This window comes from Panthera onca, chromosome C1 (genome assembly GCF_046562875.1).
Source record: "Panthera onca isolate mPanOnc1 chromosome C1, mPanOnc1 haplotype 2, whole genome shotgun sequence".
Taxonomy (NCBI): Eukaryota; Metazoa; Chordata; class Mammalia; order Carnivora; family Felidae; genus Panthera; species Panthera onca.
This window is the reverse complement of record NC_138346.1, coordinates 47,425,252-47,443,531: the sequence shown is the minus strand read 5'-3', so window position 1 is coordinate 47,443,531 and position 18,280 is coordinate 47,425,252. Positions and strand designations below refer to the sequence as shown.

Sequence of the window (18,280 nt, the reverse complement as noted above, 5' to 3'; positions counted from 1 at the left end):
ACGAAAAACATAACAAAGGGGAGGGGGAACTATTTCCTTTTTGGCCTTAACAAAATAGATTATAATTCCTTGGTTTCTCTGTACCTGAAAGATATTCTAAGAGGTTTGTCCAACTAAGTCAGCTTTTTATCGCTCAGCTAACCCACAGTCTTCATGCTTTTACAGTGTTTGTAGCTTGTTCTCAGCTATTGCTTACAGTTCAAAATTCTTTTTAAATGTTTAAATTTTGGTCTGATGATCTTTTAGTAAAGATACTAATTCTGTAATTTTCTGATGCCCAAAAGCCTGTCACAACAAAAATAAAACTATGTAAAGTTGTTTCTAAAATCAAACCAAAATGAAATAAGGCCACTCAGTAGAATTTGAGATGAGCCTTAGGGGAGTTTCAGTGTCCTCCTAATTTCCAGTGGCAACATTCCGCTGTTCCCCCCACACACATGCACACACACATATGCACCCAGACATGACTCCATCAATTGAGACAACTGACTTTTCCTCCCCCTGTGTAAAATATTATGCTCATGCAGCATCAAAATTAGTCTCCTAATCTTAACCTCTTCCTAAGCCTCCTCTATATAAAATTTCAACAAATGCCACTGTCACCAGTTTCCTTGCATGTGTTTTGAATCACTGAATAAGTTGATATATGATTCCTTACATCTTTAAATTTCAGTACTAAATGTCTTCATCCAGTGATATGTCCATATAAATAATGAGATTGAAGAGACTTAAATAATAAACTATAAAATTTTTCTTCAAAGGGCATGTATTTGAGTAAGAAGTATAGACTGATATTGTTTCAGTGGGTCTCATCATCGAGGCTGGCAGTAGTCTACTCCTAGATGCCAAACACCAGCTAGTCAATGATTGTAATGTAATAAACATAGAAAACACATTGCTTTAAGAATTTCACTTTTTACTGGAGGAGAAAAGACAAATACAAACACTGTACACTGGTCTTATGAGATGGCAGACAACTGGGCTATATATAATGTATAAAACATAGTTTCTATAATAGACAATATATGTTGGTTGAATTACCTTTTTGTCTTATTTTGAAAAATTTTTTATTGATATATAATTGATATGTAAAATATATTAGTTCCAGGTGTACAACATAATGACTGAAGATATATGTTGAGAAATGATCACTGTAATGTCTAGTTAACGTCTATCCCACACATAGTTATACGTTTTTTTTCTTGTGATGAGAACTTTTATGATCTACTCAATTAGAAACTTTCAAATCTACAATACAATATTAACTATACTCACCATGCCCTACATTACCATTCCCAGGGTTTATTTATTTTATAACTGGAATTACCTAACATTTTTGAGGATATGTAGTTTCATTATTCTTTCTGTGTTCCTTTATCAGAAAAATGACATCAATACCCAACTTACACCAGAATGCTGGGTTTCTTGGTTCTCTTTTATACTCCATATCTTTCCAATTATCTATTGAATTTACTTACTTCCTGGCATCGCTAGTCCACCACTACTATAGTTCAGAATATTTCTTTCCTAAAGTATAGCAATGGCTCAGCACAGGTGGATTCTGTTCCTTTTGTGCTACTCTACCACTTGCCTTCCAGGCTTCATTTATACTGAAGTTTTTCTCAGTTTCCAAGATTTCCCATAGTTTCTTTTTAATATTTTTGTACCTACACTTTTGTTGTTGTTGTTTCGATATACCATCTCCCTTTCATCTTCTGGTGAGGTATAACTTATTTCTGGTAATTTTTTTGAGCCTCACAATCTGGGTTAAGTATCTTTCCTACATTGTACAGAATATTGGACTACCTCCATTGTTACAGTTATCACATTTTTTTTGTCTGATTATTTATTTATATCAGTGACTGGACCGTAGACCATTAACTCTGAGAGCTGAGAATCTGTTTTGTTCAGCATTGTATTTTTATCTCACATGATGCAATTATATTCTAGGTATTCAATAATCATTTACTGGAATTGTTCGAAATAGGATAGAGGTTGACAAACTATGGGTTGTAGGCCAGTCATCTATTTTGGTAAATTCTAATTAGACAATAGCCATGTCCATTAGTTTGTATATTGTCTATGGTTTTTTTCACTACAACATCAGAGATGAGTTATTGGAGCAGACCTTCTGTGGTCTATTAAGTCTAAAATTATTATGTCATCCTTTGATGAAAAATTTGGTGACTACTGATATAGGGCTATGCAGGCTCTGGTAATTTGTGTCTTTCAAAGGATTTGTCCTTTTAATCTAAGTTCTCAAATTTATTTATATAAAGTTCTTCAACATATTCCTGAATTATCCTTTTTAATGTATGAGGATCTGAAGCAATTCTCCGTTTTTATTCTTGATAGTTATAATTTTTATCTTCTCTCCTTTGTTCTTTACTAAATATTTATCAAATGTTTTAGTCTTGTCAAATTAACCAGATATTAGCTTTTATTTTCTTTACTTTTTCTACTGTCACTCTTATCTTAATTATTCATCACTTCTGCTTGCTTAGGGTATAGTTTGCTCTTTTACTTATAGTTTTTAAAGAATGTTTATCTTGGTTGGAGTTCTCTAGGCTTCTTTATCTGTGGTTTGTTGTTTTCATTAAATTTTGAAAATTCTCAGATTCTATTTTTCCCATTTTTTTTTCTTCTGTTCTGTTCTCTTTTCATCATAGGATGTTGTCACACAGTTCTTGGATGCTCTGTTCTATTATCTTTTCCTTGCTTTTTTTCCTATTTGTGTTCTTTGTGCTCTATTATATACTATTAACATTTGAATAGTAAATTTTGAATAAAGCATATTGCTGTCCATAATATGGGTGGGTTCCTTACAATCAATTGAAAGTTTTAAGAGAAAAAAAGAATAAAATCCTTCAGTGAAGAAGGACTGCTGCTTCTAGACTGCCTTGAAACTTGAGCTGCAAGATCAACTCTTTCCTGCATTTCCAACCTGCTAGCCTGCTGTGCAGATTTAGAACTTGCTGGTTCCTACAATTACATGAGAGAATTCCTTGAAATCTCTCTGTCTCTGAGGTATGTGGGGTGTGTGGCAGTTGGGGAGAGGAGGCGTGTGTGCATGCATGTACATGTACATATATCTCTTTTTTCCTCCAGTGAAAACAGGCCTTTTTATCTAGAGAACAATAATGCAAGACCTCACACCCACCATCCAGTCACCAAGGCAATGTTACATGTTTTAGTTGTTTGCTATGGTTGCATCTCATTTCTAGTACCAATTTCTTTTATTTATCTATTGGTATGTTAACAAACCATCTTAAAATTTAGGAGGTGAGAACAATACCTTTTTTTTTTTTTTTTTTTTTTTTTTGCTTATGATTCTGTGTGTCAAAGAATTTGATATAATTATTTGTCATACAATTTGACAGGCATGATATCTGCTCCATGTTGTCTGGAACCTCAGCTAGGATGGCTCAAATGGCTGGCAGATTGTAGAGATGGCTTGATTGGGCCCATATGTCTCTGGCCTCCATTCTGAATGTTGGCTGAGTTTCTTGGTTCTCATCTACATGATCTCTAAATATCTCTAACTTCTTCACAGCATAGCGGTTTTAGGATCCCAGGAAGGTTTTAATATACAAGCACTTATCAAAACTCAGTTTTCATCGTATTTACAGTATTGACCTGCTAGGGCTTCACAGACTGGGCAGCATAAACAACAGAGATGTAATTTTCACATTTCTCTGGAGGCTGGAAATTCAAAAGGCTCCTGCAGGGTTGGTTTCTCATGAGGACTTTCTCCTTGGCTTACATAGCCATCTTCTTACTATGCCTTTACGTGGCATTTTCTTTGTGTACATGTATCCCTGGTGTCTCTTCCTCTTATAAGGATACAGGTTCCACTGGATTCAGACCATACCCTTATGACCTCATTTAATTTCAATTATCTCTTCAGAGGCTCTATCTCCATTACAATTGCACTAGGATTTGGGGCTTCAACCTGTGAATTTTGGAAGGACCCAATCTAATCACTAACATTTGCTTATGTCCCATTGGGCAAAACAAAATACATGGCCAAACCCAGAGTCAGCTTGGGGAAATACTACACTGGAGCAGGAACTGGAGGGATAATTCGATAGAGGTCCATCAATAGTCTACAAGTTGGGGAAAGATGTATTTATAACTCAGAGAAACAGATACTCTCTGATGATCATTTTTGAAATTTATTTTTTACATAATTGCTCTTATGGTCTTTTTTTTTTCTATAACAGAAGTCAGTATGGTACAAGTTATTTTTTAACTATGTTTCAAGGTACCTAGTAGTCTTTTTTTTTAATTTAAAAAAAGATATTTTTGAGAGAGAGAGAGTACAAGCGAGGGAGGAGCAGAGAGAGAAGGAGACACAGAATCTGAAGCAGGCTCTAGGCTCTGAGCTGTCAGCACAGAACCCGATGCAGGGCTCGAACCCACGGGCTGTAAGATGATGACCTGATCTGAAGTTGGACGCTTAACTGACTGAGCCACCCAGGTGCCCCTCAAGGTACATATTAATTTTGTACTCAGAAGTCAAAATTGGTTTGTCAGGCAATTTATATAGAAAGGGGAGAATTGAGGTAGTTAATAGATTATTTAAGGCCAAATTAAAGCTCTGTTTTTGCCATTACTGTATTATACAGATGCAATAAGTGAGGCTTTATATTTCAGTAGCAGAAATTATCCTCAATTATTTTATCTAATTTTATTTGGGGGAAATTTCAGCACTTCTTGTTAATGTCCTAGCCAGTAATTACCAGGAATACATCTGCAGTTGAGCAACTTCAGTTTATTACTCATCACAGTGAGAGAATATACACCATGAGGGACTATGGGGTACACTGGTAAGAAGATGCTGAAATGGACTTATTGGAGGTTTTGGGCTTTGGGTGATTTGGTGAAGAGTGCTATAGATTGGGAGTTTGCTATAGTTTGGCTATTATCAGAAAGAGGGGACACTTCTATGATTGAGCTCGAAATAAATCTTATCTTTAGGGAGGATAGAGTAGAGCAAGGGTAAAGGAGGGATTGCTGAAGCACTCATTTTGGCTGGGAGTAGGGAATGTGTAGAATTTTCTGGTTGGACAGTGTTCGTGTTTTGTCTGTGTTCTGCCATGTTTATGGAGTGGTCTTGTTTTTGCCTTGATCCATCATGATTACAGAGTGCCCTTGTCTGATACTGATGCTCTGTGAGATTATGTTTAACAGAACACCAAGGCCTTGCTGTCAGTACTATGCCAGCTTCTGGATGTCAGGTGCTGCCTTTTCTTTTTAGTTCCTGTCCCTTCATTTTACCTTTGTTGGGAACATAATACTTATTATAAACTTCTGTTTCAGTATGTGCAAAGTGAATATGTTTCACATGACAAATAATAAGCTTTATGGAGATTATCTGCATTAGTTCCAAGTTTTATTCTTTTAATTTCCTGGCCTACACACACAGTGAGATTCATGGAATACACAGAGGAAATCCCTGTGTCCTTCTCTCTCTCCTTATTCTGCAAGCACCCACACTTATGTCCCCAGGTTTTCAGAGTACAGACTCTGCCTCTGAAGCACCACCCACAGCCTATCCTTTTGAGCTGAGTGCTTTGGGCCTTTCCTCCTTAATTACCCATCAGGATATACTTGCCCTGTCTCATTTCCTCAGTTCCCACAGCTGCATTAAAAATTTGGCTAACAAATCCTTGATAATGCTTTATTACTTTTTTAGCGCTTTATGGCAAATCCTTTTTTACTGTGGCTTCCTGGAAATAACTCCTGACTTCAAAATATTAAGGTTCTCTGGACTAGAAGTGCAAAAGTTATCTGGGGCCAGAAGAGCACTTTTCTCCCCCTCAAATTTCCCAAACAAAGTTGGTGGTTTTCTACCCTGTTGGTCCTGGTTACAGACTATCTCTTTTATAAAGTCAGAGTGGGAAATTTTGCTCATTAATGTTCTGCCAGACTTTGGGAAGTATAAACCCTAGCTGTCTCATTCTGGGAGGGGTGGAAAGGACACTCTGTACTTTGGAATGGCACTTTCTGATAAAGTATAGAAGAAAGAATGTGTCATTATTTCATTGCTGATTTTATAACCATGGGCTAGCTCTCTCTAAATCATACCTTTGATGCATTTGAGATATGACATTATTCTATTTTAGTGTGAAGTCCAAGCAGTTACTTAACTCAACAGATGGTTATTATCATTCTCTTTAACAAAAATATGATTTCTCTTATCAAAAAGTAAGTGTTCTATGGAGAGGATTCAAAGTATCAAACCACAATATTTGTAGGGTGATTAATTATTTTTATCAGTATGCCTTAGCATCAAAGAGAATTTTGCACTTATCCTGAGAGTACCACATGGCCTCCAAAATTGTTAGATTAATTTTCAGGGATGAAAAATTTAAATAGTTTTATTACTGAGTAATGTATTTAGCATGTGTGCTAGAATGATTTCCAGTGGTTATTGGAAGTTCTCTCTTTTTAACACTGATTGTAGGAAAAGGCTTTCAACTGCTGTTGCAATAAAACAGATGAGGTAGCCCCCATCACTTGGAATGTTGGCTCTACTTGAAGGGTGGTGAATGGGTAGGTAACTATCAGAGGATATATTAAAACATTTCATGTAATTCCTGACATGCCTGCAAAAGAAAGATGCCTTTCATGACTTTTCATAGAGAAAATTCCAGTATATGAAAACAGAGCCTACAGCAGAGACAATTCCTGAAATTTATTAAGTTTCAAATACTTATTTTATTAACTAATACATTAAATCTGGGCAATGCAGTAAATCTGGGCAATTTACTTTAGTGTGAGGAAATACAAACTTTATAATCCATTGAAAGCAAGATAAAGCTCAGAACGAAACTTCTAGAAAAATGTAAGATGTCATGTAAAAATATGCCCCAAATACATCGACATCCCTGCGGTTTTTACTGACTTCAGCAATATCAATGTTACCAAGAAAAATATGTTGATAAGTTAAGAAGTTCTACCATGTCTACTGTTTGACTTTTATAAATAAATAAACATAATTCAAGAGAACGGTAATTTTTATGAATTGAATGTTGCCCTCTCGTATTTTGTACGTTGAAGTCCTAACCTCTAGTACCTAAGAATGTGACCTTATTTGGAAATAAGGTCATTGCAAACATGATTAGCTAAGATTAGGTCATACTGGAGTAGGGTGGGGCCATCATCCAGTATGACTGGTGCCCTTAGTGAAAGGGGAAGTTTGGACCCCCTACCCCACACATACAGGGGAATGCCATGTTAAACAACTATTCACCTTCTTCCATTCCCCCTACTGCATGGAAACTTTGACTTTCTGAATTATGAATTTGTCGGTTCTAGATAGTCATAAATGAGGAATCATAAAATATTTTATATATATTCTTCTGAGTCTGGCTTATTTCATTAAGCATAATGTTCATGTGATTCATTCATGTTATAGTATATACAAAAATGTATTTCCTTTTTATAGCCAAATATTCCATTGTACTGCATTTTGTTTATTCATTCATCTGATTATAGACATTTGGATTGTTCTTATCTTTTGGCTCTTGTGAATAATGCATGAACATTGGCATACAAATATCTTTTATAATCCCTGTTGTCAGTTCTTTTGGGTATATACCTAAGAATGGAATTGATGACTCATCTGGAAGTTCTATGTGTAACCTTTTGAGAAACCAGCAAACAGTTTTCCACAGCAGCTGCACCATTTTACATTCCTACCAGAAATGCTTGAGGGTTCCAATTTCTCCACATCCTTGCTAACATGTTATTTTCCATTCTTTTTTATTCATCCTAGTAGGTGTGAAGTGGTATTTCATTGTGATTTTGATTTGCATTTGCCTACTGAGTAATGATGTTGAGTATCTTTTCACGTGTTTATTGGCCATTTGTACATTTTCTTTGGAGAAGTGTCTATTTCAGTCCTTTGCCCACTTTTTAAATTGGGCTGTTTGTTTTTTTTGTTGTTGTTACTGAATTTTGGGAGTTCTTTATATGTTCTGGATCTTAATCACTTCTGGACATATAATTTCCAAATATTTTTCCTGTATGTTGTTTTTTTCCACTTTTTTGATAATATCACTTGATACACAAAAGTTCTTAATTTTGATGAAGTCTTTCTATTTTTTTCTTTTGTTATCTGTGCTTTTGGGTGTTGTATCCATGAAGTCATTGCCAAATCTAGTGTCATGGAGATTTTCCACAAAGTTTTCTGTAAGATTTTTATTTTATTTTTTATGGTGTATATATGCATAATATATATTATTCAGTCTTTATTTAGTTTTTTAAGAGTACATAATTTATTTATTTAAATTCAAGTTATTTAACATAAGTATAGTATTGGTTTCAAGAGTAGAGCTCAGTGATTCACTACTTACATATAAACCCAGTGACAGAGAAAAAAATCTTGTAAGATATTTATAATTTTAGCTCTTAAGTTTAGGTTTTTGGTATGTTTTGAGTTAATTTTTGCACATAGTGTAAGATAAAGGTCCAGCTTCCTTCTTTTGCATGTGGATATCCGGTGTTCCCAGCATCATTTATTGAAAAGACTGTCTTTTCCCCATTAAATGCTCTCTGAACCCTTGTCAAATTCAATTGACATATATATATAAATAATGATTATATATATATATACATATGATGAGTTTATTTCTGGTCTCTCTATCCTATTACATCTGTCTGTATGTCTTCCTTATGCAAGTGCAATACTACTTTAATTAATTGGAGTGAGTTGTGAAGTCTAGGAAGTGCAATCCTCCAACTTTGTTCTTCTTATTCAAGATTGTTTTGGCTACTCAGGGCCCCTTGAAATTCCATAAGAATTTGAGGGTTGGTCTTTTCCAGTTCTGTGTAAAAGACTGTTGGAATTTTGACAGAGACTGTAGTGAATCTGAGAAGTCCTCTTTTGCCACCTGTCAGTTTTGCCTTCTCACCAAGGGTAATTACTATTCTGACTTCTAATGTGAGATTTTGGTTCTGCTTGTGTTAGCCATAATCTTGTCAAAAAATAGTCTTCATTTTCTTAAAAATAAAATATTATAAAGTACTATAAACACATTTTCTTTGTAGATTATTTTGGCAATAGTTTAGCCACAGGATTTCCAGATTTTTATTCACCTATTAGAGCTCAAGAATTTAATAATTCAAACCTATTTTATATTTACTTTAAAATGATCTCAAACCTACAGAAAAGTTACATGAATAAGTATAAATGATTTTTTTCCTGACCTGAGAGTAATATGCTAACATGATGATCTATTACCCAAGAATATTTGGTGTGTAATTCCTACAAAAAAAAAAAAAAGATACATTTTCCTACATAACCACAATCCAACCATCAAAATCAGGAAACAAAGGTACACTAATACGTTATTACTGTGAAATACTCAGACTCAACTAAACTTTCACCAGACGTCCTAATATTATCCCATATACTGAAACCATCCAGTCAAGGACTGCGTGTGTCAATAGTGGTTGTGTCTCTTTAGCCACCTTAAATCTGGAACAGTTTCTTAGTGTTTCCTTGACTTCATGAGCATGCAACTTTTTACGAGCCATTTATTTTGTAGAATGTTCCACACTTTGATTTAACTAATAGTTCTTCCTTTTAGATTCAGGGAATGCATTTTTGTCAGGAATATCACAAATGTGAGAGTTTATACTTCTTTCACTCAGGTGGTACACAGTTTTGATTTGTTTTCTTACTGCTTTTATTACTTGATTAAATTGGTGTTTGTCAGATTTCTCCTCTAAGTTTTTTCTTTTTTCCCTTTGTAATTTATAATTGTTTTATAGGGGAGGTATTTTGAGAGCATGTAAATACCCCATTCCTGATGAAGCTTCCACAAACCTGTTTTAGCATCCATTGATGTTTCTCAGCTGAATTAATTCTGATGCTTGCCACATGATAATTTTTAATTCCATCATTCCTTCCACATTTATTGGTTGGCATTGTTCTGTAAGACAAAAGCTTTCTCTTTTCACCTTAACTAAATTAACTAAAGTTGGGAGTCGTGGGTTTATATTTTATTTAACGAATTATGATCCATTAATGTTATTGCTTATTTTGATCCTCAAATTTTCTCAGATCTGACCAGTTAGAGTGCCTTCACAGTGGTTTCTACATCCTCCTGACATGACCCTATTTTCTTGGAGCACGTGCTACTTTCACCTAAAGTAAAGGCTCATTTGTGCTTTCTCCGTCCCAACCCTGGAATTCACCATTTCTTTAAAGAGCCCTGTTTTTCTGGTTGTTGATTGTTTGTTGGGTGTTTGTTTGTTTTGACAGAAATCATATTTGAAAATCAAGATTAGATGTCAAGAGGGCGTTTTACTCTTCAGATATTACTGCTCCTTAGCCATGCACATATAAATATGTATACAAATATGTATATTCAAATATATGTTATGTACAAGAATATTACACACCCACACAATTTAGTGAACTGTCTCCTTATCTATCTCTTAACATCTACCCAACACTGTGAGTTCACATCAATACTAACTCAACATTGCAGGATTCATGCTAGATTTTTTTTGTTTTTCCTTTTCATATTTGGAACTCTTTTCTGACATTGAGAAACCTGTCTTCTGCTATCCTCACTATAGTAACTTCTTAGGCCAGTGACCCCTGAATGTAACCACCTTCTCATCCTTGTTACTGCTACCCATCCACTAACACCTTTTTCACTTAAATCACGCTCTAATACCACTTCTACACACACCTTCATACAAGCAACCTCTTCACACTCCTCAGGCTCTGACATGTTCCTATGGGCCGAAAGTGCTCTATAGTTATAGCCCTAAATGCCATGGACCTTTCAGTGATAATATAGGATAATTATATAATATTTGGTAATCTTTTCATATTGTTGATGAGAAACTTTTGACAGAGTCACAGTGTAATTCCATCGCAACAATTGGCCCTTTGACTGTATTAGAGTGTCAAAATTGCTTTCCTATTCAAAAGTGAATTCTACATTCAGGAAAGTCTAGCTCTTAAGGTAAATGACAGTTGTTTTTACAGATTATTTTTATTTTAGGTTTTAAAAGAATTAACTGCATTGTGATCTTGCTTGAGGCTACCTAGGAAGTCCACAATGAATTATAAAGTAAATTTCTCTAGGTCAAACCAGAGCCAAACTTCAACCTTTGTACCTATCTCACTGTTAGTTACCTTAAGCAAATAAAAAGGAATATTATGAGTAAAATTATTTAGTCCAATAAACTTATTTACTCATAAAATCTACATTAATAAAGTTTGTAAAGTTTACATTTTAAATAAATTTCAGTATTTTCGATAGATAAAATGATGGAACACTTTTATGTTGATACATAATGTTTATACAATTTTATTTATTTTTTTAAATGTTTAATTTTTGAGAGAGAGAAAGAGAGAATGAGTGGGGGAAGGGAGGGAGACACAGAATCCAAAGCAGGCTTCAGGCTCTGAGCTGTCAGCACAGAGCCTGACGCGGGGCTCGAAGTCACAGGCCGCGAGATCATGACTTGAGCCAGAGTTAGATGCTTAACTGACTGGGCCACCCAGGTGCCCCAATGCAATTTTAAATGCATACTCTGAATAATGAGTGTGTCAAATTTACTACTACTCCACTTTTGAAATTATCTGAGTCTGAGGCACAAGGTTAACAGTAATTTAGTCTCAGAAACATCTTATTTTGATTAAAGGTTTCACTTAGAAAAATACCTCATGTTCATTTAAGTCATTTGGTGAAAACCTAGGTCATCAAATTGGAAAATTCAGTTTTTGTTAAAATGGTGGCATTATAAAATAATTGAACTATATGTTTCATCATGTATTTTGAGCTCTATCTTTCCATCAAATTAGACTCACAGAAAGCAAGTTTTAGATAGGTATATTCAGAAATATCTTCATTGAAGCATATCTTATTGACAGTGCCAAATTTTAACACGGTTTGGTAAAATTGAGTTTCTTAAGAATGCTTTAATTTGCATAAAATTTCCTTAAAATTTCTTTAAAACAAATGATCAGTTATTCTTATAAAAGAGCTCATGAAAGTACTCTTTTTGTAAATGTAATGCTGGTGTAAATTTTCTTTTAGTTAAGCAGAAACCAACTCATCTTTTTTAAGTTGATAAGGATTCACTTTCCCCTTGTGTTTCCCTGTTTGCAGGGACTTCTGGAAAGTTCAGGCTAAGTTTCTTGCTAAATCACATCAATGAAATCAACCTCAATGGTAAATGTATTTGCAACTCCTTCTTCCCACAGTTTTTGGCTTTTGTAAAAGACCTATATATATTTAATATAGTCTTTTAGTTTTTTAGAAATTGGATATTTGAAATTATGTATTTGTGGATCAATAATTTACATATGACTGATTTTTAAGTGTGAAACATACATAGTTTTCTCAGACTTAGATAGGCTTTTAGAACACTTTTTAAATATATAATTGAAGGCATTATAGTCATTTTGATTACGTAGAATGTTCAGCATCTGTAACAAATGCTCAAGTAACAATAGCTTAAACAACTTAGAATTTATTTCTCACTCATGTAATAGTTTAGGCATAAGAATCCAGATATGGTACCATGATTATATTACGGCCCAGACGCTGTATGTATCACTGTTCTCCCTATCCCTTGTTATTGACAGAGGTGTGCAGGCAAACTGGTTCTCTGGGGGGGAAAACATCCCTGATTTGTGTATTTGCTGGTTCTTGTAGTGCAAATGTCCGTATTAGCCGATTTTAAACTATCAACGGCCTCACCACTGGCTTGCAAAATTCCCGAAAATATAACAATCAACTCTAACAAGTTTTGGCTCCAGCCCAGCTCTAGCTGTTGCCTTCATCCTTGTGGTCATGATGGCTCACTAGCAGTACCATATTCCAGTCAGAGGAAAAGGGCCCTTCTCTTAGGAATGTGATTTGATGTTGCCCACATCATTTCCTTTTCCATCCCACTAGCTGGAAGTTAATCACATGGATACACCTAACAGACAGGATAGGGAATATCTTTATTCTGTGTAGGTGATTATGTGTTGGTTCTTATGAAACAAGGGAAGAAAGACATTTGATGAATAATAGTAGATTTTGCCACAGACATGCGTTAAAAATTAGTGACATATACTGATGATTAAGTTAATATATGGCAGCTGTTAATTTGAAGATTTTTCCACTTCAACTAACAATGGAATGAGTAATAACCAAAGCATCTCATTAATATTAGTCAAAGAACAATGCAATGCTACATTAAAACAGTGACAAGAATCATTAAGAGGTTTTCAGAAGTTAAATGTGATTTTTGTACTAATCCATTATTCATTACACATTTTTCACAAAGTGCCCTCATGGAGTTTTTAAAAAGTTAGTCAAAATCACATATTAATAGAATGGATTAAGAAAAAAGTTGAACTCGGAGAAATCTTTCCTACTCCCCAGCTGTCTGTTGCTGAAAGTAAAACAACAATGGCATTTGAGAATTTTATATTCCTAAGAGTTCAGATTAACGAATGAGTAATCTGAGAGGTTGTCTATAAATCATGGTTGAACAACTGGGCTGGGTTTGTTTATAAAGAAAAATAAATAAAGGTGTCCATGACAACCAGTGCATTCCACATAAGATTCTAGAGTTCATACTAAAAGAGCATCTTTAAATTATGCTGTTCAAACCCACAAATCAAAATGCCTCTTTCGGTAATCAGCAATACTCTCTACAGTATGGTACATCATCCACTTCCTGTATAACACCACCAAAATTGTCTTTGTATTTTCTTCAGATGGTTAACTATAAAGTGAAGGGGTGGTTGCATTGATCTTCTTCCCTTAGAAAATTGCCACATGATTCCCAGTCACATCAGGTATTAGTTAATTTATACCTTTCAATTTTCCCCCAGCTTTAGTGAAGTATTATTGACAAAAGTATATATCCTTAAGATGTACAATGTGATGGTTCGATATATACATATATATTGTGAAATTATTACCACAATCAAGTTAATTAAAATATCCATTACCTCCCATAGTTATTATTATTTTATTTTGGTGTGGTGAGAACACTTAAGATCTACTCTCTTAGCAAATGTCAGTACAATACAGTACTATTAACTGTGGTCGCCCGCCATGTTGTATATGAGATTTTCCAGAACTTATTCATCTTGTATTTCTCTTTTAATTCTTTATTATTTTTAGAAAATCCCAGAAAAGGAGACTTTTTAACATATTTTTCTTTCTTGTTGTTGTATAAAGCCAAAAACAGAAGTCTTTTTAATATAAAGGATTTATTCTAGAATAATTTTTATAGAGAGAAATCTGTTTTCTGTGTGTGAATTTTCTGTTTGCTTTGTTGTTTTACACCCTAAATCTATTATTTTTCCATCTTGAGCCATCAAAGTCTTGGGTACCATTTTTCCCTCTAAAAATCATTATCAGTTAGGGGCACCTGGGTGGCTCAGTCAGTTAAGCACCGGACTTCGGCTCAGGTCATGATCTCACAGTTTGTGGGTTTGAGCCCCATGTTGGACTCTGTGCTGACAGCTCAGAGCCTGCAGCCTGCTTCAGATTCTGTGTCTCCCTCTCTCTCTGCCCCTTCTTGGCTCATACTCAGTCTCTCTCTCATTCTCTCACTCAAAAATGAACACTAAAAAAAATTAAAAATCATTATTTATCTTGCTTCAGGGACCTATTCTTTGCTTAGGTCCTAAGTATGTTCATATTTGTTCATTCATTTCAGCATACATTTATTAAATATGTAAGTATACAAAGTCTCGTAGAGAAACAACCTTTACATTCTGGAAGACACTATGGAGTCCAAAAATGTGTAGAAAGCTACAATGTCCTGTTCTCAAGGAATTTATAATCCAGGAGATGAATACATACATACTTAGAAAAGAAGAGCACATATGCAGATATAGAAACTAGAGAGTATAGGAGCATAAAGAAGGGGGGGGTCATTTGGAGAACATTCTTAGTATATTTATTATGGGCACCATGAAGAGAGAATTGCAGTGGAAGTTGCTTAACCCTCAACATCTATATCACTCATTTTACTAATGTGTTTTCTGTAACAAAGAGACTGGAAAGGTAAAAACTACATTTCTCATAAGCCAACTAGTATCTCATTCAATTTTTAAAAATTTATTGATTTATTTTGAGAGAGAGTGTGAAAGCGATAGTGGGGGAGGGGCAGGGAGAGGGAGAGAGAGAGAGAATCCCAACAGGCTCCTGCTCTGTCAGTGCATAGCTCAGTGAAGGACTAGAACTCACGGAACTGTGAGATCATGACCTGAGCAGAAATCAAGAGTCAGATGCTTAACTGACTGAGCTACCCAAACACCCCAGAACTTATACAATTTAACTTTGACCAATGTTATGCTTGCATGCAAGATTTGGAAGACAACACTGAAATGGAGGGCCTGATTATGCTGTTTCTGCTGCCAAGCTCAGTCATGAAACAATTTTCCTTCCTTCTTGGGAGGGTTGGCCGAGATCCCAGGATCTTGCCACCCGCCTCAGTGGTGGGTATGTTTGAGAGATAGAGTACGAGGAATCAAATTTGTTATTTTAGCTGTCTCAGTGTGGTGCCAAAGCCTGCTGAGATGGTGCTGGCATCTTGATAGTTGCTATCTCCTGATTTTGGTAGCTCATTGTGCCACTGTGTATCTGGAACCAATGGCTTCCACATCAAAAAGATGATTTATGGTCTTTTTTAATGGTGCTGGTTTGAGTATCAACCTGGAGCCCATTCCTTCAGCTGTCCTAAGAATGCTATAAGCCATTTAGTACACTGTAATAAATCCCTTTGGTTTTAAACTAGTTAGACAAACTTGTCTCTGCAACTGACCTACATGGTAATACTATAAACTCTTATGTCTCTGTTTTTATGGGAAAATATGATTGAGTAGAACATTCCAGACAGAATGAGTAGCTCAAGCAGAGGCAAAAAGTGTAATATTTGTGAAGGATTCCTCTTAGAACCAAGCAGCTGTAGCTAAAATGTTAGGGGCACTGTGGAGTTTTGGCTAGAAGTGCAATTTGGAGAAGACATGGTCACTAGACTGAGGAGACTTTTATTGGCTAGACAATGGGGAGTCAGTTAATTTGGGAATGTTAATCTGGAAATGGGATATGGAACAGATTTGACGAAATGGGGACTGAAAAGGGCCTGATCCAGTATAAGGGTAAGGCAAATAGTGAGGATAAAAAGGATAGAATAATTATGAGAAAAATCTGATGAGACAATGCTGAGTGAGTTCTTATTTGCATTTTAATTGTGATGTTCCAGATAAATGTACTCTGAGCCTCCAACTTTGTTGTCTGAATCATTGATGAGAACCTAGTATGGATTTCAGTGCAGGCTTAGGAAATGCTAGATGCACAAGGTGGGAGAGAGACTGGAGTGAGGTAAAAGGCTATCAAGTGAAATGAGCTAGTGAATGTAAAAAATGGTTTCCATAAGCAGGAACTCTAATTGGATTACATTGTTGGTTTCAGATATAATTTATAGAAAATTAACCAACTTTCTATAAATAACCAGTTATCCCAAGCAGGCTCTGCACTACCAGCATGGAGCCTGATGTGGGGCTGGAACTCACCAACCATGAGATCATGACCTGAGCCGAAATCAAGAACTGGACATTTAACCAACTAAGCCACCCAGGAGCCCCAACTTGTCTATTTAGTTATGAGTATACTTAAAGACCACTGGACTTAGAAAATATCAGTTCAGGGTGCCTGGGTGGCTCAGTTGGTTAAGTGTCCAACTTCAGCTTAGGTCATGATCTCAGCTTGTGGGTTCAAGCCCCGTGTTGGGCTCTGTGCTGCCAGCTCAGAGCCTGGAGCCTGCTTCAGATCTGTGTCTCCCTCTCTCTCTACCCCTCCCCTGCTTGTGCTCTGTCTGTCTCTCTCTCTCTCCCCAAAATAAATAAACATTAAAAAAATTAAAAAAAAAGAAAATATCAGTTCAGGTCCTGGTTTACTTTTTTGTATGTGATTTTAGACAAGTCACCCACCTGACTTCTCTAAGTCTGAATTTCTCTATCTGAAAAATGGGGATTCTAATACCTGCCTTAATGATTTGAAGGGCTTATTTTAAGAATTATTTCATTTTGAAGAAACATCTTATTCAGTATTCTGTTCTAAATTGAATGAAACTGAGCTCTCATCACATTTTACAATACATGGAGAATAACTTAAGTTGTGATGAGAAAGTCTCACCATAAATTTTTAAAAATCCTTAACTGAAGTAGAATAAGACAATGGGAATGGAGTATTTTTTCTAGAAAATATTATTCTGGGGACAGTACTCTAGAAACAATAGTAATACATAATACTTATTGAACACATATTAGAAGAAAATCACTGTTTTAAGTGCTTTATAGGTATTAATTCTTTGATCCTCAAGAAACCTATGAGATATTCAATGATAAAACAGGAATATTTGTTGAATGTTTAATACAAATGCTGCCAATGGTCTTTCTGTTCAAATTCAGCCTACATTTAATGCAGAATGCTAATTCTCCTCCAATGTATGTTTATTACTTCTCTTTTTACCTGTAACACTCACTGAGAATCCTATTAAAATTACACCACTTAATTTCCCTGTGATTGAAAAAGAACACACATTTTGGTGTGATAGGTCAAAACTCTTATTTTGTAACTCAAAAACATCCAGTTTAAACTTTCTTTGCTTAAATTTCTCTCATAAAAATATTGCTTGCCCTGTCCCAGTTTCACTTTTATTATTATTTTCCTGGTAGATCTTCCCCTTCTCACTTTCTATGTAACATTTCTTTTAAGTATGTGTTTGATAGAGTGTGTTAAGGATTTTTTCTAATTCTTTCAGACAGAGTTTGTTTTAATGGGTGATATATTCAAGATATATGTTGAAATTACTAATTTTTATTTTCCAACTTGTCTGTTTTCTGTTAACCAGGCATTTCTTTGTTTTTTATTCTTTCTCTTCTTGTACCTCCTGTTTGTTCACATTTATTTTTGTATTTGACTTTCAGCCATTTTAACCATAATGGTCCAAGAACTGGTTTTATTTAAATGTAGCTTACTGTGGTTTATAGTGCTTTCTAGAGTGTTTATCAGTTTTTAAAGTTTTGTGACCATTTTCTATTCAAATATTGCCTCTATTTCATTATTCCTCTCCTCTCCTTTATGGACTCCAAATACCGATTATGGACCCTTTCACTATGACTCCTATATATTTCTATATTTCTCTTATTTTCCATTTTTTATCTCATTGTGCTTCAGGCTTCAGATCAGATATTTTTTTGAGCTACATTCCAGTTTACTGCCTCTCTCTT

At 35.1% G+C, this 18,280-nt stretch overlaps 1 long non-coding RNA gene across 3 annotated transcripts in view; it reads left to right on the top strand.

Annotated features, from left to right (window-relative positions):
* Positions 1 to 12,127: 12,127 nt before the first annotated feature.
* LOC132671476 (uncharacterized) overlaps positions 12,128 to 18,280 on the top strand; it is a 48,051-nt gene continuing 41,898 nt past the window's right edge. Inside the window, exons 1-2 of one of the 3 annotated variants that reach the window (XR_009607113.3) lie at positions 12,128 to 12,206; positions 13,748 to 13,828. This is a non-coding gene — a long non-coding RNA (uncharacterized LOC132671476). Of the gene's footprint in view, positions 12,207 to 13,627; positions 13,829 to 18,280 lie in introns of those variants that run through there. The other 2 variants (XR_009607115.2, XR_013557044.2) reach the window with 2 other exon arrangements.